Source organism: Ochotona curzoniae, unplaced genomic scaffold (genome assembly GCF_017591425.1).
Source record: "Ochotona curzoniae isolate NIBS_2020 unplaced genomic scaffold, NIBS_Ocur_1.0 contig_2754, whole genome shotgun sequence".
NCBI classification, from domain to species: Eukaryota; Metazoa; Chordata; class Mammalia; order Lagomorpha; family Ochotonidae; genus Ochotona; species Ochotona curzoniae.
In genome coordinates this window covers 26,217,424-26,242,354 of record NW_024465582.1, presented here as the reverse complement: position 1 = coordinate 26,242,354, position 24,931 = coordinate 26,217,424, and the positions used below count along the sequence as shown (strand labels likewise).

Genomic DNA, 24,931 nt, shown 5'->3' with positions numbered 1-24,931 from the left:
CCCTGCCTACTCTGCTTTTACTTGGAATCTGAGCTGCCTTCAAGAGCTCAGTAGGGGAGAACTTCCCCAGGGGTAGTTGGGACATGGCTGGGACCCCAGACTTGTCAATGCTCTGTCCACATGTGCCCCTGGAGAAGGCATGGACTCACTCTCGATGGGCCTCAGTTTCCTCCAGGGTAACCACACATGGACAGCAGCACCCATCTTCCCCTGTCATACTGACTTCCAAAACTGGCCAGGCTTTGTAAAGACTGCAGAAAGATGAATATGCCAAGGCCAGTGGAAGGAAGGACATTGCTGTGGAAACACAAACAGCTTGGGGCACCCACCTTGGGATCCTACCAGAGGCTTTAGTCTGAGCCCATGTTCTTCCAGGTTCAGGGCTAGCAGCCATGTTGAGCAAGTGCAAAAGCCTCTTGCAGGAGCATAGCTGGGCCAACATGGTGCAATGATGGGAAACTGAGTCTGCCTAGCATCCTGAATTTCTCACTAACATTTGAGTTTTTCCTCTTGATGATCTCCAGCCACCTCAGGACATTAATCACACCTTATTATTAGCCTCAAACAGTGCTACTTAGTTGGATTACTCACCTTGACAACAAATGACTTTGGAAAACTTTGGATAACCTATTTTTATTTACCTTTTCTTAAAAATAAAGATCTGCCAGTGCTGAGGAAATGCTGGGCAAACTCAGTGAGCTCTGAAAGAAATTCCCAAGGAATTTTGAACAATCGTGACCACTTCCCAGAGGAGGAGGAAAGCTATGGCCTTGAGGTGCCAGAAGGCATTTCAGCTCCCTATTCCCTAGATTTTACATGTGTTAATGAGTGTGAATGTCGTTTTCCGAAGTATAGTTGCTGAATCGAGGTCGAGAAAATGGACAGTAGTGCATCTGACCACAGCCCTGGCCAGGTGCTTTTCCCATCTGCTAAAAAGCCTTCCACGTGCTGTGGCCACCTCGACCCAACCTGTTGGGTGATACAGCTGCCCCCAGGGACACAGGGTAAAAGACAAGGCGGGGAGAGGCGGGGCGCACACACATGTATACAGACCATTTCCTTCTCACTGGTGCTTGGAATACAACAGCCCTCATTCACATGTGTATGAATATAGTATCAATGATGGTATTAGCTAACTTTGTAGAGTACTGATTTTGTGCTGGGTCCTCTAAATGTTTTATGTGTATTGATTTCCCATTCCTCATAACAACCCTTTCTGACTGCTACTATGGTTATGCTATTTTTGACATGTGGAACATGGGGCACTGAGAGGGGTCATCCAGCAGGCAAACTGCAGGGTTGGGATTTCCAGACCTGAAAATCCAGGTCCTGCATCTCAGCTCTTCCCACCACATGTTATTGCAGTTGGTGGAGCATCGGGCATGGCTTTATGATCACACTGTCAAGGATTTCTCAGGGATGTGTATCTGTTTCTGTGTTATGGAAAACTAAAGAATCCCAGTTGCTCAGGCTGGATGAGAGAGCCTCTTCCGCCCAGTGCTGGCTGCACTTTCCATGTTAGATGCAGAGGCACTATTCCCTGAGATGCTGTGTGAGTGCAAATGAAGCAAAGAGCCAGAGCAGAAGGCTGTCCACTGCCCATCACAGGCAGCTCGGAGCTACGATTGCTCTTAATTGTACCCAGGGAACAAAGGATAGAAACAGTTTTTGAACTAGCATAGTTGGTGGGTAGGTAGCTGTCATTTCATAATTGTCTCACATAATCCCATTTTACTGATGAACAAAGGAAGACTGGTTTGCCATGGCTTACCAGGATAATAACTGGGGAAAGACACGTGTCAGTTTCCTTTCTGCCACGTTGCATGATGAAGTCCCTTCTCAAGGAGTGAAGCTGTTGTCTCATTCCATCTCTATTTTTATTTTCACTTTCATCTTAAAGCCAGATGGAGCCCACGAAGGTGGACAGTGTGCAATCAAGAGCCGCCGCAGGCATCAAAGAGCAGGGTGGTGGAGGAGCAGGGCCTTGGGGCAGAGTGGCTGGGTGGAGGTCCTGGCTGCTGGCCTTGGATATCCCAGAAGCAGCCAAGTGACCCAATTTTTCCCCCAGCCCTGCCCACACAGCTTGCATTGTTAGTCCCCAGGGCCCATTGGCTGCCTGCAGGAACACAGCTCCAAGTGACCTGGCAGCAATGACCTTGACACAGCACAGGAAAAGCTCTGCAGAGGGCTTTACCCTGGTGCAGCCCAGCACTTTGCCCTTTCCCAGGGAAGTTGGTCATCACAAAATGCAGAGGAGTGCTCGTGGGGTTCCCAGGAGTGTGCGTAGAGGCGTTCTGACTCCAAGTCCAGTACTTTTCCCCATTCGAAAGCTTGTGCTATTTTTCTTATTCTTCAGCTTCTACATCTGTCTCCCTAATGCAGGGTAAGATCTGGTATTTCTGCTTAGCTATTATATACACACACACACACATATGTATATGTGTGTATATTTGACAGATGCTCCATCCTGAGCATCATGCTAGGCACATGTGTTTATGCAAACATTGAGAAACTGGAGCTGGAAGGATATGTGGAAATACTTCAGGTGGAAACAGGGCTGGCTTGCACACATTTTACTCAGAGGGGGAAAATATGTTGGGAAAAGCAGTGGCTCAGAGATATAAGAATAAATACACTTTCCACAAATGACCAGAACTCAGCATTTTAGTACCTCTTCACTAAGCATTTTATAGTATCCAAACTTAATATGTATTTCTATGAAAGAGATCCTAGATGTTGAATATTCCCTTTCTGCTCACAATGCAGGAGCCAGGATCTCCCACATGAGTTGCCAGGGGTCCAGCTACTCAAGTTTCACCACTGCCTTCTGCATTAGCAGGAGGCTAGAATTGGGAGCTAGCAGAGTGTCACAGCCAGGCACTTTGGTATGGGGTGTAGGCATCATAATTGGTATCTTAACCCCTAGGCCAAATGCTCACCCCTCCATTTTATTGTTCCAGACTTTCTAAAAGACTTAAAGGCCACAGTGGCCCAAGGAAGAGACAGAGAACCCCTATCTTATTTTTAAATCCTCAGCTACTCTTGCTTACTTAAGTAGACCATACACATGTTTGGGAAGATGTAAAAGTGTCTTGCCCCCTCGTGTTACCCAGTGACTCTTCCCGACCTTCTAATCTGAATTCCTTCCTTTCTTGTGAAGTGCTGTATCTTTGGAGATAGGCTTGCTTCTCCCCTACAGAAGCTGAGAATCTTAAAACCTTGGATTACTCAGTCTTCATCAAAGTTAAATAGGAATTTACAACCAAGATCCCAGTCATGAGACTGTCTTTTATTTCAGTATTTTTTAGAGAGGTGATGCAGAGAGATGCCCATGGTGATTGGAGCTAGAGTTAGGAATGTAGTACATGGGGAGTTGGAGTCTGGTGCCAGAGCCAAGAATCCAGTATTCTGATGGTGGAAATGGATGTCTAAACACTGGGTTAAACACTCATTCCCTGGCATGCCCATAATATGAAGAAGGAAACCTCCAGGGTTCGTTCTGGTCAGAAGTGTTAGATGTATTTGAAGTCTAGATCCAGTTCCCCAAGGCAGCCAGGTAGTGGTTGGACCACCAGCATCCCAGGACCATCATGCTGATGATGGACAAGTGTGGGGTGTACACACTGTGTCTTCATTCAGTGAAGCCTGCTGTGGAATTTACAGCATCATCTCCCAGCTGCATGGTCTTCAACCTTCATCTCTAGATGCCCTAAAAATTCTTCGGGTTACCCAATGTGCTTTCAATAAATTCCTCTTCCTAAATTAGCTAGAGTCTATTTCTGATGCTGGCACCAAAGCATCCTAAGACAGACACGAGGTTAAAGCTAAAGCAAACATGTAATATTTGTTAAGTGACTTAAGAACTCCCAACATTGCCCCTAAGCCTCATGAAACTCAAGACTCCTCCCCATAAAAAAAATGTACACAATTAGGGAGGCAAAAATGCATGTAGACTGTTTGGGGGCACAAAGGATAGGAGAGTTTTGTTTGAGCAGAAAACTCATGTAGAAGAGTGGGAAAGCAGGCTATCAAATGTGAATGGGGAAAGGCAATATGGAGGACTTTCCTCCACCAGACTGGGCTGGGTGTCTGGCCCAGTGGTTCAGGCGCCTGCATCCTACAGTAGGGCTCTTTCAGCACCCAGGTTGGCTCCTTCCCACTAATGCAAGACCCTAAGTGGAAGTGGTAATGGCTTTGAATAATGGGCTGCCTGCTACCCTCGTGGGACCCGTGCATTGAGTTCTTCACTCCAGGTTGTCCCGTCCCAATCCAACCTCAGCATTGCAGGCATTTGAAGAGCAAACCAGTGAACGAGACCTCTCTCCTTGTATCTCTCTGAAGATTTCTTTGGGAAATGCTTTTACCAGCTGAGGGTCATGGGCTCTAGGCCTACATGAGAGGTTAAAGTGAAGTTAGGAAGGCATTTTTTTGCCTGTAAGAAACAGAATCCTAACTTGTCTCTTATAATATAAGCTTGGCAACCAGGAAGTCAGAGGTGTACGAGGTCTCCAGGTTGAATTAGACCCCCTCCTAACATTGGCCTCACAGTATTATGTTGACATTGAGCTGCTGCCTGCTGATCTCCTCATGGCTACAACATGGCTGCTGCGATGCCAGGCACTGTACATTATATCTAGTAAAAGAAAATCTTTACTAAGGTTTTCTTTTTCTTTAGGCTTCATCAACTTTCTTGCTCCCTCTGAGCTCTGGGATATTTTGTTTGTTCAGTGCGCATGGTTTAAATCTACAGACCTCTATGCCTCAAAGGCAAGAAAAGGAGCAGAGGGGTAGAAATGACTGTGAGTTGGACCAATAACACCACTCACCACCAAGTCTGATAATCCACTAGGGGAAAGAAATTAAGATTTAAATGTTATGTAAATAAAACATTATATATGCAATACATATTATATACACATATTATACATGATTTAAACATTTTTAGAACCAAGCAACATAACAGATGAACAAGAGAAAAAGATGAGATGAAAATCACTCTGCATTAAAGTTTATCCAGCTATAAAATTTGATGGTAAAGAGATCCCACTTAGGAATATTAATCCCAGCTTCCATCATCCAATCCCATTGCTTATTTGTAGAAAGTTGTAGCAACTCTGTCCAAATGAAGAATAGTTGAACTTGAATGAACAGAACCCTAAAAGCAGATCTTCACTGCCTCTTGTAGCCACTTCCTGGCCTCCTGCTAAGTCCCTCTTCTGGCTTTTATGTAACTGTTCCCATGCACTGTGACCTCAAGGTGAACACTGGGTCACAGCCACGGTCCCAGGGGTATGTCGTGACCAGCCTCCATAAAGGAAGGAGTCTGGCGAGGCTTGGAGCATCATCTTTTACTGGACTAATAGTTCCAACACTTGGGAACACAGAGATTGAATCTGAGAATTGAAGTGCCATGCTTTGTCCAGTGTGCTAGTTACGGAGAGGAAGGGAAGGAGGGAGGGAGCAGAAGGCATATATTCATTGTGGTCACTTGTCCATATGTCTTATCTGGCCACTTTTTGGGACTTTATTTGGGGTCACTAAAGTAATCCCAAGGAGGTGCCTGAATATTTGAAAGGGAAAGCATGACAGATTCTTGAAGGGGAAATGACCTTGGGCCCAGTGCCATACCTTTGGCCAAAAGTTATGCTTGGAGAGGGACCCAGGACTCACTTCTAGAAGAGGTTGACCCGTGCAGCTGAAGGCAAGGCCAATGCACACTTGGTGATGCATTGTGGGGGCGTTGGATTCCTGTGAGGATTTCTGGCAAGTCATTGGAGCTTTATGACTGGTGCCATGGAGTGCAAGAGAGGAGGTGTTTTCAAGTTATGAGAGTCCCGTCTCTGTTTCCTTAACCATCTACATATGGGATGTGTTGTACACAGCTCTGATGCTTTGATCTTGGACAAGGAAGAGAACATGACTAATCACCCAAAGGCCTCAATATACTTATCTGGAAAATGGGGACCAACAAGGTTACCAACCTTAGTGAGCCGCTTTAAAGAATAAATGAGTTAATGTGTAAAGGGAAAGGCATTACTAAATATTTGAGATTATGGATAAGCTCATAATTTTCTTAATCAAAAAAAGGTTTCTCTAACTTTGCAACCTTAAAATCTAAAATCTGATGTTCGTTACTTTTCTGATTTAGATTTACATGTTGAAGGAACGGGTTGTTAGCTTTATTTATTTTCACTGGAAAGACAGATTTACTGGGAGGAGAGATCTTTAGGATATTGTGCTTAGAGGTGGAAGATTAGCTAGTTGAGCTATTGTGCCAGCCCCTGTTATCTCCTTCTAAACCTGTTTGTTAAATCTTGTCCAGAGTGCACATTTGAGAAAAACACTAAAAGAAGGCATGAACTTTCACTCCTACTAGAGCTGTATGCATCAGTTTTGTTTTGTGGTTTTTTTTTTTTTTTAAAGATTTATTTTTTATTATTTTTTCATTGGAAAGGCGGATGTACAGAGAGGAGAGACAGAGAGGAAGATCTTCCATCCGATGATTCACTCCCCAAGTGAGCGCAACGGGCCGATACTATGCCGATCCGAAGCCAGGAGCCTCTTCCGGGTCTCCCACGTGGGTGCAGGTTCCCAAAGCTTTGGGCCGTCCTCGACTGCTTTCCCAGGCCACAGGCAGGGAGCTGGAAGGGAAGCAGGGCTGCCGGGATTAGAACCGGCGCCCATATGGGATCCCGGGCGTGCAAGGCGAGGACTTAACCACTTGCGCCACCGCGCCGGGCCCGTTTTGTGGTTTTTTTTAAGATTTATTTGAGAAGGTTAGTTACAGAGAGTTAGTTACAGGGAGCACATTTTCATCTGCCAGTTCACTCCCCAGATGGCTACAACAACCAGGGAGGGGCCAAGTTGAAGCCAGAAACTTCTAAAGAGAATCTCATGGTTGCAGGGGCCCAAGCACTTGGATCGTTTTCCATTGCTTTCCTAGGTGCATTAGGGAGGTGGATCAGAAGTGGAGTAGCTGGGACTTGAATCCGTGTCCATATGAGATGCTATTGTCTCAGGCAGCTATGCTACAACACTAGTCCCTCTTCTATTTCTTAGTGCCCCAAGCCTAGCTATTTGATGTCTGTTTTCAATAGTTTGGTATATTTAAATCCAGAAGTCATGACTCTTCCTGTGTAAGCAATAGCAACTGCTATTGTGATAACTTCACTCACCAGAACAGCAACTGAAAGAATGGTCTGTGCTCATGGGTATCTGTAACTGATGTATTTCCAACCAGCTTTTGTACATGACTGAGTTTTGCCTTGTCTCCACTGTTTTTATGATTTAGTTGAAACCCACCTTTATGCTCCCAACTTCAGGTATCAGAAACTAGCACAGAGGTTGAGATCATAACTGACTTGCCCAGGGTTCTACATGGAGGCATAGTGGGTTGGACTGAAGCTGATCCAAGTAGTTGCATCTCTGAAGTACAGCAGGAAGTCAGAAGGAACTCCTCTGTCAGTATTATCTAAGTGCCGAAAGTTCGGGTTTGAGGAGGGCCAAAAACAAGTCACTGTCTTCAGATAGGCGATCACAGGAGTGTACAAAAGGGACACAGGCCATTCATACTTGACTCCCAGACTCTGAGAAGTGCTAAGAGTTCTCGGTAAAAATCATGGGAGAAACCACATGAAACAGTAGACTATTTCATAGTAGTGGACTTAGATGTAAGTTCTCATCACCAATGATTGTCTAGTTGCTTTTTTTTTTTTAATTTGCTTATTTGAAAGTGAGAGATGGAGAGGGACAGAGGCAGAAATACCTTCTCTCCACTGACTCACATCCCTAAGCCCTCACTAGACTTGGAGCTGGGTCATGGCAAAGCCAGGAGTCTGTGCTTAAAAAGGCGCCCGAGAGCTTGGGTTATCTTCAGCTTCTTTTCCCAGGTGCTTTAGCAGGGACCTGGATCAGAATTGGAGCAGTCAGGAATGGAACAAATATTCCCATAGGAAATGCCAGCATCACAAGCAGTGGCTTAACCAGTGGTGCCACAATGCCAGGCCATGTTTTTCTTCTTTAAGATTTATTTGAAAGGCAGAGTGATAGAGGAAGAGACACACAGAAAGAGTGTCGATGATTTTGCACTCGCCATTCATTCTCTTGCTTGTTCTTCAACAGTAACCTCAGAGGGATGGAATTTTTCCTTACTGCTCTTGCGAATGGCCAAGGTCACATTTCATTAGAGGATGCTTGCCTTGCAAAGCATACCATTCTTGTGGGGAGATAGTTAATAATTGTAGACATTTTCAACTTTGTCAACAACTAACAGACTTACCTATCATTAACCTGGTGCTGTAATTGTCTCTTATTTTGGAAAAACTAATAGGAGTGAGCCTGTTCTGACTATGAAAGAAGAAAGGCTTACAGAATTCAACCTAGTTTTCACATGACTGCTATTTGTATGATGGGGCTATGTATGTTTTTTATGCCATCTATTTGGGTATCTATTTTAAAAATGCATTGTGAATCTGTTCAAATCCTGGATAATCTTTTTGGTAGGGACTGTGCTGGAGGATGGCATTGATGAGGAAGGGGTGTCACATGTAGTCCTTTGGGTTTTGTGGAACTGTACCCCTCTGCTTCTACCCTCTCTGAATATCCCATCAGCTCTCCTTCCAATAGGGACTTTGAAAGACCTAACTGTGGTATTGTGATCAGCTCATGGTTTCAGTTCATTCTTGTTTCTGTACTTTGATTAGAAGAAAATAATCCCTTTCCCACTGCCCCAGAGAGGTTGGGGAGGGATAGTGCTGGGCAGACGTGTCAGATTAAGACTGCTTTTTCAAGTGAGTTCATGGATTACTTACATTCAGAATTTTCCCTGTCTTGCAGCTTTTAGACTAAGGCATAAGATAGAGCTCTTGGACCACAGTGGTATGCCTGACTGCCCGTGGTGGGGGACCACTTCCATATTCCCTGTGTGTAAGGTTGTATACAAAACATGAGAACATGTATACAAAACAGGCTGAGGCAGGCTGCTGGGGGAGAAGACACGACTGTTTGAGTAAGCGACAGGCCCAGTCTACTGAGGAAGACATAGACAAACAAGTGGCAAAAGTTATCTATTCTAAATAAAAAGCAAATTTTGCTATCAGATTTATAAAGCCATCTATGAATTAGAAGTGTGGCTTCTAATGAGTATGTAACCCAAACATAATCTCTTTGTAGCTCCTCTTGTTGGCATTGAGGATTTTTTGTCATTTTCACAGAGCAATGCCTCAGTTCTTCCTATGTTTAGGCTGGATATCAGGTGCAGGGGTCAAAGGTGACCCTCGGAATCTCTCCATCCCATACCAAGGCACGCCATGATTGAGTCCTGGTTCCTCTACTTCTGATCCAGCTTCTTGCTAATGTGCATCCGGGAAGCAGACAAGATGGTTCAAATACTTGAAACTCTGCTACCAAGTGGAAGACCCAAATTGAGTCCCAAGCTTCCGGCCGGGCCAGCACTGGCTGTTGCAAGCATTTGTACATGAAACCAGTGAATTGAGATCTCTCTATCCATCTCCAACTCTGATTCTTTTTTTTTTTCCAACTCTGCTCCTTAAGGAAATAATTTTATTACAGAAAGAATATTCCATTGTAAAATACCCTTTTCCTCACAGGATCAAGTGCTTCAGGTTCCACCAAACTGGAAACCTATGTCCCTGAATTCTAGGCTTCCTGCAAACTTTTTGCATCCTAAACTTCTGCTAATCTTCTCATGTTTTGTATACAGCACTTGATTCTCCTGGTCCTCCCATCATGGCCAAAGAGAAATACAACACAGAAAAGGGATAACAAATGGGAATAAATGCTGAGCAAATCATGAATCCAAAAGAAGGAAAGGGAATTGCAAGTGTACGTTTTGTCACACTTCTTGGAGTTGGTAGGGATAGTATCAAAGGGAGGGTTTGGAGGCAGAGTCAGAGAAGCAGTGGCCTGAATTATGTTTGGTTTAATGGGGAAACAAAACCCCAGGGATGGTGGAAGAAGACAAAGCATCCTCTTGGCTGAGATGAAGCTGGGGAGCGGTTAAAGGGTGGTGACAGGATAGGGAGTCGAAGTGAACTGAAGAAAAAAAACACATGGTCTTCCGGAAAGGAAACAGAGTTATGGCAATAAATGGAAAATCCAGTTCTTCCAGCATGATGCCTTTCTCTGGGCCCCAATGGGAAAGAAAGCTCAGCCGAGACGGGAGGAAGCTGGAAGGATGCAATGGAAGCCCAGGTTACCTGACAAGAGGAAAGAGGGCTGAAGGGAGAGGCAGACAGCAAGGGGACAGGGATGAGGGGGTCACGTTTTTCTTGGCATCGAGATCTTTTCAAATGAGTTATTTTTCTAAAAGTTTCCAAGGAGGATCCTTTACCCATTTCCAGCTTCCATTTGGGATTTGGAACTTACAGGAAACCAAGACCCTTCCCACGACCTCTTTTCTTCCTCTCTAAGTTTGGACACAGAGAGCTGGTTCTACAGTTGGCTGGAGCCATTTGCTCTGCCTGGAACTGTAACCTTTCTGCAATGCGGTTTCAGGAGCTGGTTCTGCTCCCAATTAGCTGGTGTTCTGCTGGCAAGTTTGAAGGACGGTCCTTCTGTGTTTTTGGCAAGTCATGTAAAGATTTGACTTTCAAGTCCTTCCATCTGTAAAATAAAGGGTTTGGACTAGAGCCATTGCCTCAATTTTTGAAAGGAGTAGGGTGTGGTCAAAAAGTCTGTGGAACAGGCTAAAAGCTACAGAACTTGTCACTAGAAACCTGCACCTGTTCTGCTACATCCCTGCTCTTACACAATGCTGCAGACAACCTCAGGGGCTCATGAAGGGAGCAGTTCTTCAATGAATTTTCCTTCTCACAAAAGATCTTACTCCAAGTTAGACATTTAGACCCAGGCAGTGGTCCATGCCACATAGGCAGAAATGTGACACATCTAGGTTGAATACTTATGAGCAGGGTTTTCTTCTCCAAAAGATGGCTTTACTGTCACACACAGGAGTTGGGAGACAGGGATGCAGGAACTGGGTCACCATGTGGAATGAATAAGAAAAGCAAGTCTTTGCTTCCAGAAGCTACTGTGCTCCTTGAGTGTGTTGGTGATCACAGCATAACCCCATCCAGCCCGACTCCTAAATCCTCAAGTCTCATTGTGCGTGTAGGCACTTTCTATGAGCCCCAGGGTATCAAAACTTTGTCTAAGTATGTGCAACATCTCTGCAAATCTGAAAGCATATATGAGCCTGCAGAAACAAAACTGAACAGTGCTGCCTCAGATGCATACTCACCTGCATTCCACCTTGGTCCCTAGGGAATGTCCCCTTGGGCGAATGGAATGAATGGAATGTCTCACTTCAGAGGCAAGTTGTCAACCCCTGAATTCCTGTGAAGAACTCACCAGGGCCCAGCATCCTAAGATAGGGAAGTGTCGGGGTTGGAAGAGGTCTGCCTCCTTGGGGGTCTCCATGGAACAGGAAAGTGAAGTAAGCCCACTCCAGCCCTAGCGGGTTCCGCCACAAGCCGAAAAAGGAAATCAAGAAAACAAGTAAAAACATGCTACTGAAAATTTCAAGTGACAAAAGAAGTCAAACCAAGGGGCAGGACGACTGCCCCTGGTTTCTATTTATAGATCACAGCGTTTAAACAGAGCTCTCCATTCAGAGTCCCTGCAGCTATTAAAATTGCCTCCCCAAGTTATCTGCAAGGAAACGCCATCCCTGTAGTGGGTTTGTATTTAGAGATGGTTCACATGTGTTTAATTCACAGATCCATTTTACCTTGTCAAAACAGAGACTGGGCTGTCAAAAACAGGATGAAGCTCATTAGTGAGATGCTGGAAGATAGTACAATGGAAGGGAGAATAAACAGACTGGCCAGAAGTAAGGAAACAAGAACCTATTCAGGAAGCAAGTGGGAATAATAGAAAATGATACAGTGGCTGTGGTGGACCCAGCTGGTGAACATGACTGTTGCCTAGTCACATTATACAGGAAACCGAAATTTTCAGTAATTGCCATTTGATGATACCTCATGGTTTGGGGCCTGGCAAGTATTCAGTACATGAACTAATTTTCTCCATTGTAGATGGCATATAATTCGTTCCCACCCACCCACCCACACGTACAATTAAGCATTTCAGAAGCCCAGGTACTTTGTGATAATTGACATGAGGAGCTAATGGGGCAGTCTTTTTCTTGCTCCCATGACTTGCTGGGGTGGCTTGACTGAAGCGTATCAGAAATTAGAGATGGAGAGTATAAGTAATAATTATAAAGTCAATATATTCTATACAGCAGAAAATGCATGCTTGGTATTTTACATGGTACATCTGACTGGATTGCTTTCATATAATTCAACATTCAGTAGTTACAAATGGAATGGAGCAAGTCTCGCTGTCCATCTCTGCTTTCTGTTCCATTCTCCATTCTGTTTCTGGTGTATTCCTATAGAGATTGCTTACTTTTATGTCCACATGGTTAACTGTAATTCCCATTTAATTAACCAAGTGATAAGACAGCATATACTCTTCATTTTTATACTTTCTTTGCATGCAAGGATCTATCTTTGGAGATTATCCCATTGCAGTACAAGAATTTTCAGTTCCCCTTCTGTAGCTGGGTAAAATTCCAGTTTATTAGATACACACAAGTTCTTTTCTCCCCTGAAATAGGTATCCAGATTCTTTCTGGTCTTTTATTATTGCAAACGCTATGTAAAGGATGCTTTCATATAGTGTGAGTAGGATAAAACTTGGAAGTGGACTCAATGTGTCAGACAGCTGGGGTGGGCATTTTGTATAATGGTCAAAGGGACATGGGTTCAAATCCTGGTTCCATGTCTGATTCCATTCTCTTGCTAATCAACACTCTGGGAGGCAGCAGGTGATGGCCTAAGTCCTTGGGACCCTCCCCTCCCCCGGGGGAGAACCGAATTAAGTTCTGGGTTCTTGGTCCAGCCTGGTCTAGCCCCAGCCATTGCAGACGTTTGGGGAGTAAACTTGTGTATGAAAGATCTCTTTCAAACAAAATGAAAATAGATGCAACATTGTGTATGCCTGTTAAGGTATTTGATAGCTAATGCCCATTTGCTCTCCATAGAAACCACCCATTAGGGCCCGGTGTGATGTCTCAATGGCTAAATCCTTAACTTGCAAGCTCAAGGATCCCATATGGGTGCTGGTTCACATCCTGTCTGCTCTACTTCCCATCCAGTGCCTTGATTATGCCCTTGAGGATGGCAGTTGAGGATGGCCCAAAGCCTCAGAACCCTGTGTCCTCATGGGAGACTTAGAAAAATCTTCTGGCTCATGGTTTCAGATTGGCTCAGCTCTGACCATTGCGGCCATTTGGGGAGTGAACCAGTGGATAGAAGACTGTCTTTCCCTCTATGTAAATCTGACCTGCCTCTCCAATAAAAATATTAACAAAACCAACCATTTATATTCCTGTTAAGGATATGAGAATGCCACTTTGCTCACATCCCTTTCACCAATGTGTCGTCTTGTGTTTACCTTTGACACGATTAGGTAAAATGTAGAATCAGTGTACTTTTCAAAGAAGTTTAATTGTAGAATATGTTCATAAAAGTACATTGATTTTAAGTATAAATCAGCCCTCACAAGTTAAATATCCTATGTGATCAAAACAGGTCAGCATCCACACCCCAGTTCCCACTGCCCTCCAGCTCCTGTAGTTGCTGCATTTTTCTTAGTATTAGTGAAAGCAAAACAAATCAGAACTCCTAAGCCATCTCTGTTTATTGTAAAGCATTGTTAACTTTGCTTAGGAGCTACTTCTCTTCCTATAAACTTTGCTCATTCCTTAATTAAGCTGTTGGGTTTTTTCTCCTGCATTTTGTATTTTAGCGGTAAGGGGGTTTCAGCTTACAATAGGAAAGAGTGGATGGAGCAGGATGTTGGAATTTATGTACAATTGATCTCTCAGAGTAAGATATTTAGCATCTGGGATTTTAGAAAACTAGCAATGTGAAAAATAATTTAGCTATTACTGCTAGAAGCAGAGTCTTCTGCTATAGGCTGAGCCCCATTTCCCATCCATGGCCCCGCCCTGCCACTTGCTTAATTTATCAGTCTCTTTCCCAGCCTCCTTGCTCCCTCCTGCTCCCCCAAAAAGCCCTGAACAAGTGGATTCTGTGTCAAGTAGATTTACTCTCAAAGTACCAAGCCAAGGTCTTTCAGGTCACCCATAAAAAAGCTGGTCTTGTCGAGGGCAAAGACCTTGTCCAATAGGAAAGTCCCAGAAGACTTCCGGCAAACACTTAGAAACAGGTTTTTTGCAAGTGGGAGATCCCTGCTCCAGTGCCTAGGCTGTAGCTGGACAGCCCAGCCTTTAGGTGAAACCAGGGGGTCCCTCTTTGTCTGGGGTCACTGGTTCAAAAAGTGGCTACCGTGAAGGGTGCACATACAGGAGCTGAGTTGCCCGAAACACAGGCGAGTGGGAGTTTTGTGTTGGTGTTTATTTTCCCCGACCCCTCCCTCTGACTGAACAGTAACCTCTCACCACATGCCTTCCAGCAAACATTCATCACCCGATCAATCATGTGACCCCTTCTGTTTACTTAGAGGTGCTGGCTGGCCAGGGCCTCCACTCCAGCCCCTGATCTGTAACCAATTTCAGAGTGGTTTTTACTGGCCAGGGAAATAGGCCAGATAAGAGAGAAGCTACTTTTTTGCAAGGAGCAGCTCCGCAGGGCCATTCCTTGGGTACAGGGAGAAGCCAGGAAACCAGAGAAAAGGGGTTAGAGGGTTGCCCCCAAAAAAGTTTTCCAACAACACCAGCCCTGTTTGGCTCTTGAACAACACAGGGTGGCTCCCCTCAAAAGTACTTTGAGGTTCATCTTTGAAAAATCTAGTTTAATGGTTCTGGTTTTTGCAGAAGGCTTTCATCTGACTGAGCCCTTGGAGGTCTGATTTTCTTGGTGGGTTTCTTTGCAAATAGCTACTTACTATAGGAAGAAGGAAAAGGCTGCTTTGAAAGAAGTGAAGGGCAGACTCCAGGACCAGAGTATCTTTGGGTGGGCTGATTAGAGAACCTCTGACCCCCCACCAATGGCAGAGTCCCCTACACCGAGGGCTCAGTGCTGAACAAACACTCCAGGAATCAGAAGTGCAAGAAGTTTTAACCCATAGAAATATACTCCAAGAAAACCCTGAAGTACCACTAGACAAACCCCCTTGAGGCAGATGCTTTGCTTCTTGCCCAACTCTGCATCTTTGAGCACCATTTGGATGAACCAGAAAAAGATGATTTCAGTGTGCCACAGGCCCCCAGGCTCAAAGGTGGAAGTCTTCTGGTCTAGAGAGGGCCTCATCTTCACTTTGGATCCACCCTGCCACGGTCTTCCAGCTCCCATCACTCACCAGCCTCTCTCCAAGTAAAGGAATTTAATTCAGTTAGAAAAGGGAGGGTGGGAAGGACAACAAACAAATTCTAGTAGAGTCCTGGAAGGGGCAGTGCCTGATCCAAAGCAAGAGAACTATGACCTTGATGATCAGGACAGAGGAGGGTGGCCCCTTTGCTGCAAGAAACCTAAGTTTGGCTCTGGCACATGCACCTGTCACAATGGCCTCTGCCCAGAGATGTTTCTAGTACTTACTAGGTGAGCTTAAAAAACCTCCAAACTGGCCATTCTCCTTTTGTGTTCTGAAGTCACTGAAGCTCCAGGACAGTCGTGGGGCAACCTGGCTGTGTTGGCTTGTCTTCCTCTCTGTCTCCCGCTGGTCGCTCATCTCTTAGGACAGAAGCATATTACCACAGAGGTTGGGCTGCAAACTGCTTCGCCGAGAGGTCTGAGTCTTAGCAAAATAAACAGCACAAATGGCAAAACTCTGTGCACAACAGCAGGTTCCACTAGCCCAGAAGAAACAGAGCTGGAAGCAAAACAGAATGGGGTCTCCCCACAACAGCGCTCAGGGAGCTGGGGCTTTAGTAGGGGAGGGTGACTGGGGTAGGGGAAGCGCTGCCTTGAGGCCCACTCATTCATACCTTTAAAGCCAACTCCAGGGAGGACCCCACTGCTGTACCTGTCCATCTGGTTTGTGAGTCATGCCTTCAAAGAACTCTAGAATTGTGCTAGTTCGTCTTCCTGTTTTTATACCACAGAAGCTGTACAAATAATAAAAACCACACTATTGAGTTTCCGTTGCTTTGACGGCTCAGTTGAAGTCTTTGGGGTTTGGCTGAGCCTGAACGAGGACCACCTAAGAGTAAGACAGCATTCTTTATTTTTCTGTCCCTTCCCAGCATCTCTTAGTGGAATATTGGGAAAACAGTAGGTGCTCCTTAAACATTGATCAGAAGATTGAATCAGTGAATGAATAGAGAAATTTGTTCTCCTTGTAACAATACTCTGGGAGGTGAAGTTGTTTTTCATGTATAAATTTATTCCTTTTATTTCTGAAAAGATCTAGCCAGAAGCCTGAAATACCATGAGATTCCCACGTGGTGACAGAGGCCCAAACACTTGGGTCATCTTCCACTACTTTCCCAGGCATATTAGCTGCAAGCTGGCTAGGAAGTGGAGCAGCTAGGGCTCAAACCTACACCTGCATGGAAATGCCATTGCCACCCCATATAGCCACAACTGTGGCCCTTTTTTTTAATTTCTAACACTTATAGCAATGTTTCTGGCTAACTCGGATCAAAGGATCAGTTAGAACACTTGTCATGAACCCCTGACTGCACTGGGGCAGAAAGGAACTACTTAGATGTGACTTGGCCCATTGGAAGGGTTTTCAGTTGAAACCCAACTGGCTGCCAGTGAGTACAATCAGAATTCCTTTGCTCAATGGGCTTGGGATCCATAGATAGACATGATCATTGCCACCAAATTTTGGTAGTCTGAGTGCCCTTTGGAATAGATGTTTCCATCTTTTCTGGAGAACCAGAGTGTGACTGGCCTATTGAGACATAGGCAAGAGAGACCCCTCACATTCCTGGCCTCTGGCTTGTGGGTCCTGGCCTCTGGCTTTGTGGGCCCACCCAAAAAGCCCCGAAGCCATCCACCTGTTTGGTTAGGAGTTTGGGACAAGAGTCAGGTAGGACTAACAGTCCTGAGGCCACATCTCACTCTGTGCTTGGAAACCAGAACTCCACCCCTTCCACATGAACTTGTCAGTAAGAGGAGGCTCTCAAAGATAGTTGAGAGGATTAGCTGGGGTAATGTGGTTAAAACATTTAGCATGGTGCCTTGCCTTCCTGCTCCCCTACTCTCAGAAGCAGGAACAGCTTGGCATTATCATCGTCTTCATACCAGAGTGTGCACAGCAAAGGGGTTTAGATCAAACCCAGGTGGAAGCTCTGTGCTGGGAGATTGCATCCTGAGGCCATGAAAATGATTTATGTGGTCATGGGGCCTCAACCTTCTTAGTGACAGTGGATGTGACCCAAGGGGAGAAATCGGGAGGGGGGAGCGGGAAGATAAGGCCAGAGTGGTCCCTTTGCGGCCTCTGCCAATTGTCCTTTTGTTTTATTCAGTTTGTGCGGAAACAAATTGGGAACATGTTGATTAGTCATACTGGTTCCTTTTTGACCACTAATCTCACTTACCTGCCCACAAACAAAGCACGAAGAAAATGAGGAATAATATGAGGCATTACATTGGGAGATGGCTTCCGCTGGGAGAAAACCCACTCAGCATTGCAGGCACAGCAGAGCTTGGTAGACAGACACGTGGCCTGATGGACAGCTCTACTGCTTTCTGGCTGTGTGACCTTACACCAGTTGTGACCGCCCAGAACCTCCTTTTCCATGAGTGTTATGAAGATGAGGCTGCTGTTCTGGCAGGGTTTCTAAAAGTATTAGGAATCATCAGTATATAGCATTCCTTAGCAAGAGATTGCTCCACAGAAGTGGTAGCTGTCCTTGGATTCTGATGGTCCTTCAGTCCTACTCAAAAGATAGTGGCTTCCTAATGCACGTTAATGGCAGACTCTCCCGTGTGTCTTTCATAGGCACGAACAGACTGAATTCTGAACCCTAAGGAAAAGGGGGAGTATTTTCCCACAGACGAGGCAAATGAGGTCAAGAAAAGCTGAATGCCTTCCCCAGAATCGTACAGCTGGTGAGTGACAACAGGTGTTTGGGCAGGATGCTAGCGTCCCAGCTGTTGGCCACTCTACAGGACATCTCTGCTGGGGGAACCCCTCAGTGAGGAAGTAAGAACAAACCTGCTGGGTTCCCCTATGGTGTGCCGAGTGGCCAAGGGCCATACATATTCCTCTCATCTGTCTTAAAGGACATCAGTGGAAGAACCTTGTCCCTCCACAGTCATTCCCCTCTGCTCCAACATAGATGAATTCCAAGAAAAACAGATCCTAGACTCGCAACAAATACCTTCTTTGGGAGGAAGGGTTCCCTTGCAGAAGACCAGGGTTGTGACAACACTGGCCTCATTTGAGGAGGCTTAGCGGAAATCATTTAACTCCAGAGTTGACAAAAGCCTTCAGCTTGTGCTAGTCCTGGTATGTTTGGCCACGTTACCTCCCTGTGCCTCAGTTTCCTCGTTTGTAAGAGATTAATCGAGGTTACCTTATGGAGTTGTTCTGGATTATTAAATGAGTTAAGGCACTGAAGTTCACTGTGCAATCCCAGAATACCATGTGTTTTCAGAGAAGCAACATTGCACTCCACCCTCATGATGGTTTTGCATGATGATGATCTAAGTATTTTGAACCAACTGGCACCAGTACGTGTGACCCACCATTGAAGAGACCTCATACTTAAACCAGTTGCCCTTTCTTTGAACTTTGTCCCCTGGCCCTTCTGATTTCTGTCTCCTCCTTCACTGCAGGCCCAACTTCTGCCGATGCCTGGCAGTCACTGACTCCTCTAACAGTGCTCTTCTGCCTTCAGAGGCAGAATGGAAGGGAAGGCAGCATGCCAAGGGAGAACTCTGCACGTGGAATTCGACCACTGGCCAGGGCTTAACGTTGCATTTATTTCATAAGCTAGGAACAGAACCATTGCTTTGTCATCTCATCTGTAGAATGGAGAGAGGTAGCGAGGTAGAGATCACCGAAGCATACCCAGGCATTCATCAAACTCCAAATCTTATCCCATGGGAAGTCCCCAACACCCAAATCCACTAGTCTGAAAGACCTGTGTCACACCAGGGCTCACGGCACGATATGGGGAATGAGGAAGGTGGAAAGCAAAGCGAACGAGCACTCCAAGATGAACCTCCAAAGCCTCTATGAACTCGCTAATGAAATTCAATCATGAACTTGTATCTCTTTCTCAGAACCATACCATCACCAAAGGGAGGGAAAATCAAAACAAACAAAAAACCTTTGGGTACTTCCTGAACCAGTAGTAGCAAACAGAGACCTTTCATTTCAGAGCCAACACTGTTTGTAAACTGTCTCCAAGTCTTTACCCAGAACTCATCATACGAACATTGGGAAGGGCAAAAGAAAGACAAGCTCTTGTTTTGTGTTTATATCCTGAGGTAGGAAACAGCATGAAAATACTGGTGAGGGGAGCCAGTGAGTCTCTGTTGCAGAGTCTGTGTGTAGTTTGGGTGCCAGAGGCAGCAGGGCCGGATGTTGGACACAGGACCCCGCAGAAAGAACAAATGAGCAGCAAGGCATGCTCTTGGTTGTGTAGAACTGTAATGACAATGCCTGGCTCTCAGGCAGCATAGGGTCTATTGCTAAGAAGCAAATAGTGTTCCAGAAACCCTGGAGCAAAGGGTGGGTGTTCATGTGTACGTGAGCATAAAAGTCAATGTGGGAGCCTGGAGTGACCTCTGTTTGCTGCCTTCACCTTTCTCTGCCAGGAACCTCCGCAACTACCCTACCTCTACCTCCCGAGATGTGGGTGTTCTCACAGGGATTCGGACAAATCCCAGGACTGACCTGAGGACCTTCAAGGCTGATGTCAGAGCAGTACTGATCATGGTACTTACCTAATGGGACTGATGAATTTCAGTCTTCAAATACTCTCCATGCCCCTACTGATTCATCAGGAGGTGGTCCTGTAATTGCTTTATTCCTCTAGGTCAAGCAACATGCGTGTCTTAAAACAACAGCAGTGTTTACAATAGGAGTCAACTCAGAGAGCTGCACCTAAAAGCATGACTCTGCCCAGGATCAATTCGGTACCCAGCTCAAACTCAGAGGGCCATTGTGCAGTTCCCAGCCCAAGACAGAGAGAAAGAGACTCGGAAGATACAGCATTCCACCCTGATTCTCCTAGGGCCAAGATTTGATCTGAGTCAGGGAGGCCTTGATGACACAGTGCCTCCTGCTTCCCAGCAAACCAATAGTAACTCAAGACCCTGCCAGGCCCTGGACCCCTTCCTCCCAGCTTCACCCTTACCACCTCCTTTGGGAATTGTACCGGCTCCGCTTGAGGTCTGGAGCCTCCCTTCCGTGGGCCTGTGGTGTTCACATTGCTGCCTCTTCCTCTCCCATGGACTGGATTTTGCAGGCTTCCTACCTTAGGCAATGCTTTCCTGGGTTCTTTGAAGATTCTCATCAAACAGGGTAGGGAATAAGTAAAAGTGCGGCATCCTGGGGTGAGAGCCAACCCCCTCCCACCCCCTAGGTTTGTCTTCTTCATCCACTGCATAGGGGACCCAGACCTGCAAGAGGCAGGCAGACCTCAGGCAGCATCCGTTAAGGCCCTCTGCCACAGAGGATGTTAGGTTGGGATTTCTGGCAGTCCCTTGCTGTCTGCCCGGCCACCCCATCCAATTAAGAAGGGAGGACACTTAGCGCCTTAACCGCCCACACAATCCATTGCTTCCAACAGCATTTTGTTTCTGACCAAAGAGTCACGAGGTGGGGACAGTAAAGGCAGTGTCAGCAGTGGTCCCCTACCCTGGGCCAAGGAAAGCACAAGTTGGGGTATCCACTGGGCGGTGCGCATGCAGGTCCATCCCCTCAACTGCCCAGGGCTTGATGAGGATCCTGCCCAGCCTGGGAGCTGCCCCGATCATGCCAGGGACAGCGTTGGCCCCGGGGAACCCTGGAGCTAGTGTCAGTGATTTCCTGTCTCCCACCCCCACAGCCGGCCCAGCCAGCCAGGCTGCTGCAGCTTCCCAGGAAGGAAGGAGCGTCGCCTGCAGATCCGCTATCAGCCACTGCGTTCCAGGGACAGCCGCCACCCCCGGGATTCCCAGCCAGGGCTGTGGGCGCTGTGGGAGCGTTAGACAAACAGGCCATTGTGTTGCTTGCACAGGTCCAGGGTGGTGCTTATCAAGCTGATCCACCTCCCAGCCCGAGCCCGCCCCCGCTGCCCTGCTGCTCTGCCGCTTGACTCTGCTTCCTGGGCAAGCTTCCAGCCACGTGGGGTCTCTGCCTTTTGGAGGGGAATGTTGAGAAGGCCGTTTTACCTGTGTGTAGGGAGGAGGGTTTCGCGGAGGACGGGGTGGCTGGGGGCAGGAGGCTACCATGTCTTCTGGGAGGAGGGTGCATCCATGGTGGTGCGGGGCGGGGCTTGACGCTTTGGCTCTGGGGGAGTTGGTCCCACCTGCTCATCCCCACCCCTACCCTGCGTGCCCACTCAGGTGCCAGTCTCGGAGTAGTGCCTCTGTGGACAATGGAGAGGGACCCCTGACCTGGGAACTGTGGGACGCCTGGGAGCTTGGGGCACAGCTGGTGCAAATGGTTATGAAATGAAATGGTTTTGTATTTCTAAGGCTGAGGTTTCCCGGCAACATGCAAGGCTGAATTTGATGACCTGTGCTCAAAGGAGACTGGTGTTTATGGGGATGGTGGTGGCTTTTTGTTTTTTTGTTTTTGTTTTTAGGGCTGTGTTTTGTCATTTTGCAAGGGGCCGCCCCACATATGAGGTAGCTGGTGCTACTCTCAGGAACTCACATTCATTTCGTGTACTTGAAAGATGGTCTGAACAAGTTCTTGTTTGAGATAATGGCCTATGGTTAGTTGATAAAGCTGCTGTACATGATTCCTAGTTTCTCAAACCAATGCCAGAGTTGTTCTCATGGATTGGAGAATGTTTTGCAAACTGAACGGGTCCTGAGCCTCTTGACATGAAGGGCACCTGCTGGAAGCTGCACAGAGCCCCTGCCTGCAGGAGACCCTGCATCCAGGCACAATTGGCTTTATTCTCCTGTGCCAGGGCTCTTTCGAGAGGAGCACAATCCTCAACCACCCAGGGCTTTTCTAAGGCACTCCACTTCTCTGTTGTGCCTCTTGCCTTTTTTAGTCTACAGTGAGTGGCTTTCAGATGTGGAGCCAGAGCAGGATGGATGTAGAATTGACATAGGGAGGAAGGTGGGTAATCGGGAGGAGCTGAGGTTGCAGCACGGCCTGCCGCTCCCCAAACTCCTCTGGCCGTCGCCGCTCCCTACCCGTTTCTTGGATACAACAATAACAGAAAAGCTTACATGGTTTCCCAGTTAACAATTAGCATGGTTAAAATTATCCAACATACTTGATGTCTGCCTTCTGGTTGATCTTCAGCTGTCCTTGAATATTTAATGAAGCCCTGCCCCAACTGGCCATCCCCAAGCTCCTCCAGATCATATAAAAGAATCTCTTGAGCGTGCCTCCTGTATTCCTGAATGTGTACTTTCACTTTACATGCAAAGAAATCTTGCTTCTCTGCTTTAGACCTTTACCTATGTCTTTTTCTTGAATTTTCTCGTTAGAGAAAACAAATTAAAATTAAAAACCCGGGCCCAGCTTCTTCCCAACAGAATCATTCTGGCAATCCCCTGACCCCATGATTGGGGACCTTGTTGTTTCAACCCAACAACTCTTATACTTGGGTTCCCTCAACTCATGCTGAACCCCTAAGTGATGATGCTTGGGGTAAGGCCTCTGGGAGGTGATTAGGTGTGCGTGAGGTTGTGTCCCCTTAACTTTAGTGTCCCTATAAAAAGAGGAAGTGAAACAAGTGCTGGCTCCCACTTTTTCCGTATCTGAAGACAATGGTGAGAAAGTGGTCACACAGACCAGGAACTCAATCTCTTGGCACCCTCCTCTTGTATGGCTGCTGTTGAAATCCCTTGTGCATGGCATTTTATTATGCCAACCTGAACCGAGACCATGTCTAAACAACTCTTAGGAAATTGTAATGGATTTGGAACTTTGTATTCCTGAGATACCAACGAGGGAAGGTGGGATGGCTCATAGCAAATAAAATTGCCACTTTTGTATAACTAGTTTGTGTAAGAATGATTATTTTGGCTTAGATGTGGAAGAAAAAAATCCCTTAAAGTTTTCCTAAAAGCTCACTCCTTTGCTCACTAATTTTTGACCTCACTTTTCATTTACTCAACCCAGATTGTGCCAAGATATAATTCTATACCCTAGTGGGGTGGACAGTTCAATATAAATAATGACTGCAATGCAGTGCTACAGAAGTTAAACCGAAAGTAACTTCCAGGAGATTTTTAAGGCCATCAAAGGGCTAGCAGAATCAACCCTACTGATTCATCGTCCATTGGTTCCCTAGGTGTGTAGTATTTTCACCATGAGCTTCAGTATTACTGCTGTTTGTGGTGTTAAATCCCTTCTGGAAAGAAAGTGACATCCTTGGAGACTGTAGTAAGCATTGCATTTGCAGTTTCTCAGGGGAGACTCCCAAGAGGATGAATTAGGTCCCATTAGCAACCCCGTTATATAGCCGACTTGAGGTGATGGATGATGGTGGGGGATGCTGGCACATTAAGTCCACTGTTCAGATCCACACCGTAGTAGGACTAGCTGGAATTTGGTCTAGCAGGTGCTATCCAGTGTTGGCCCTCTCAAGGCCACACCAGCTCCAGTGACACAGCTGTAGCACCTTGTGAAACCCAGGGTTTCACTAATTCTCAGTAAAATGACACCTGCAGTGCCTCAGGATCACTTTCCTTTTCAGAAAGTACACTGGGATTGATACCTCCAACAGAGACCTGTAACGTCTCGCTTTATTTGCTATGGTAACTTACAAATATCAGTTTTGCAAGAGGACAGAGATGCATTCCTAACATGTGGAGTGGTGGGTAGTTTTCTATGGCGCAGATCTGGGGGACAATCGAATGCTTTCCAGGGAACCTTGAACTGCAGCCCTTGGGGAGAATGCAGGATCCCCCTGTCTAACTGCTAAGGGGGCACATTTGGACTTTTCAGGTCAGAAGTGCCAACAGCCGGCCTTTTTTTTTTTAAGGTAGCTGAGAGACAGAGCTTTCATCTGCTGGTTTGCTCCTCAGCGACCCAACAGCCAGGACTGAACCAAATCAAAGCCAGGAGTCAAGAACTCAGCCCAGGTCTCCGCGTGAGAGACAAGGACCCAGGTATCTGAGCCATTATCTGCTTCCCCCTGGGGTATTTATTAACAGAAGGCTAGGATCAGGAGCCAGAGCTGCACTCAAATGCAGGCACTGCAGTACGGAAGGCAGTATCTTCACTGCTCTGCCAAACACCTGCCCCCAGGAACCCTGCTTTTTGGGGCCCATTCCTAGAAGCTCCTTGTCTCCTTGTCTGGTCGGCAGCAGGATATTGGCATGATAAATGCCACTTGGGTTTGGATCTTTCATGTAATGTTGGAAGAAGAGGAGGGTACATTGGGGGTAGGTATGGGAGAAGCTAAGAGGTGGAATGGGGGGGCAGATATGGTCTGCTCACACATGTTACAGTGAAGGCTGCAAATACCATTCAGGCCTCCTGTTTCCTCCAGCATTGTCCCCTCTGCAGGGTACAGTGCCTTGGAACCCGAAACAGCATGAGATTAAAACAAAAGCCAAATTGGCATTATGTTAAGGGAGATTTTTTTTTTCTGTGTTGGAATGTGTTGGAATATAAAGATAGATTCTTTTGGCTGAGTGCTCAATATTTTTATTAGGGAGAGGCCCTTTGTGGCTAAGTTCAGTTCCTCCCTCTGAGAGAGAGAGAGTCCTTGCTCTGACCTTGATGTGAATATTCAGCAAAGCTGTGAGGTGGAAGGCAAGACTAGAAAAGATCAAGCAAAGAGAGCAAACAGAAAAGA

At 46.3% G+C, this 24,931-nt stretch overlaps 1 non-coding gene across 1 annotated transcript; it reads left to right on the top strand.

Moving 5' to 3' along the window:
- The first annotated feature begins 884 nt into the window (after positions 1 to 884).
- LOC121154710 lies at positions 885 to 1,005 on the top strand. The gene has a single exon (XR_005883596.1). It is a non-coding gene; the product is annotated as a small nucleolar RNA SNORA77 (small nucleolar RNA).
- The last annotated feature ends 23,926 nt before the right edge of the window (positions 1,006 to 24,931 follow it).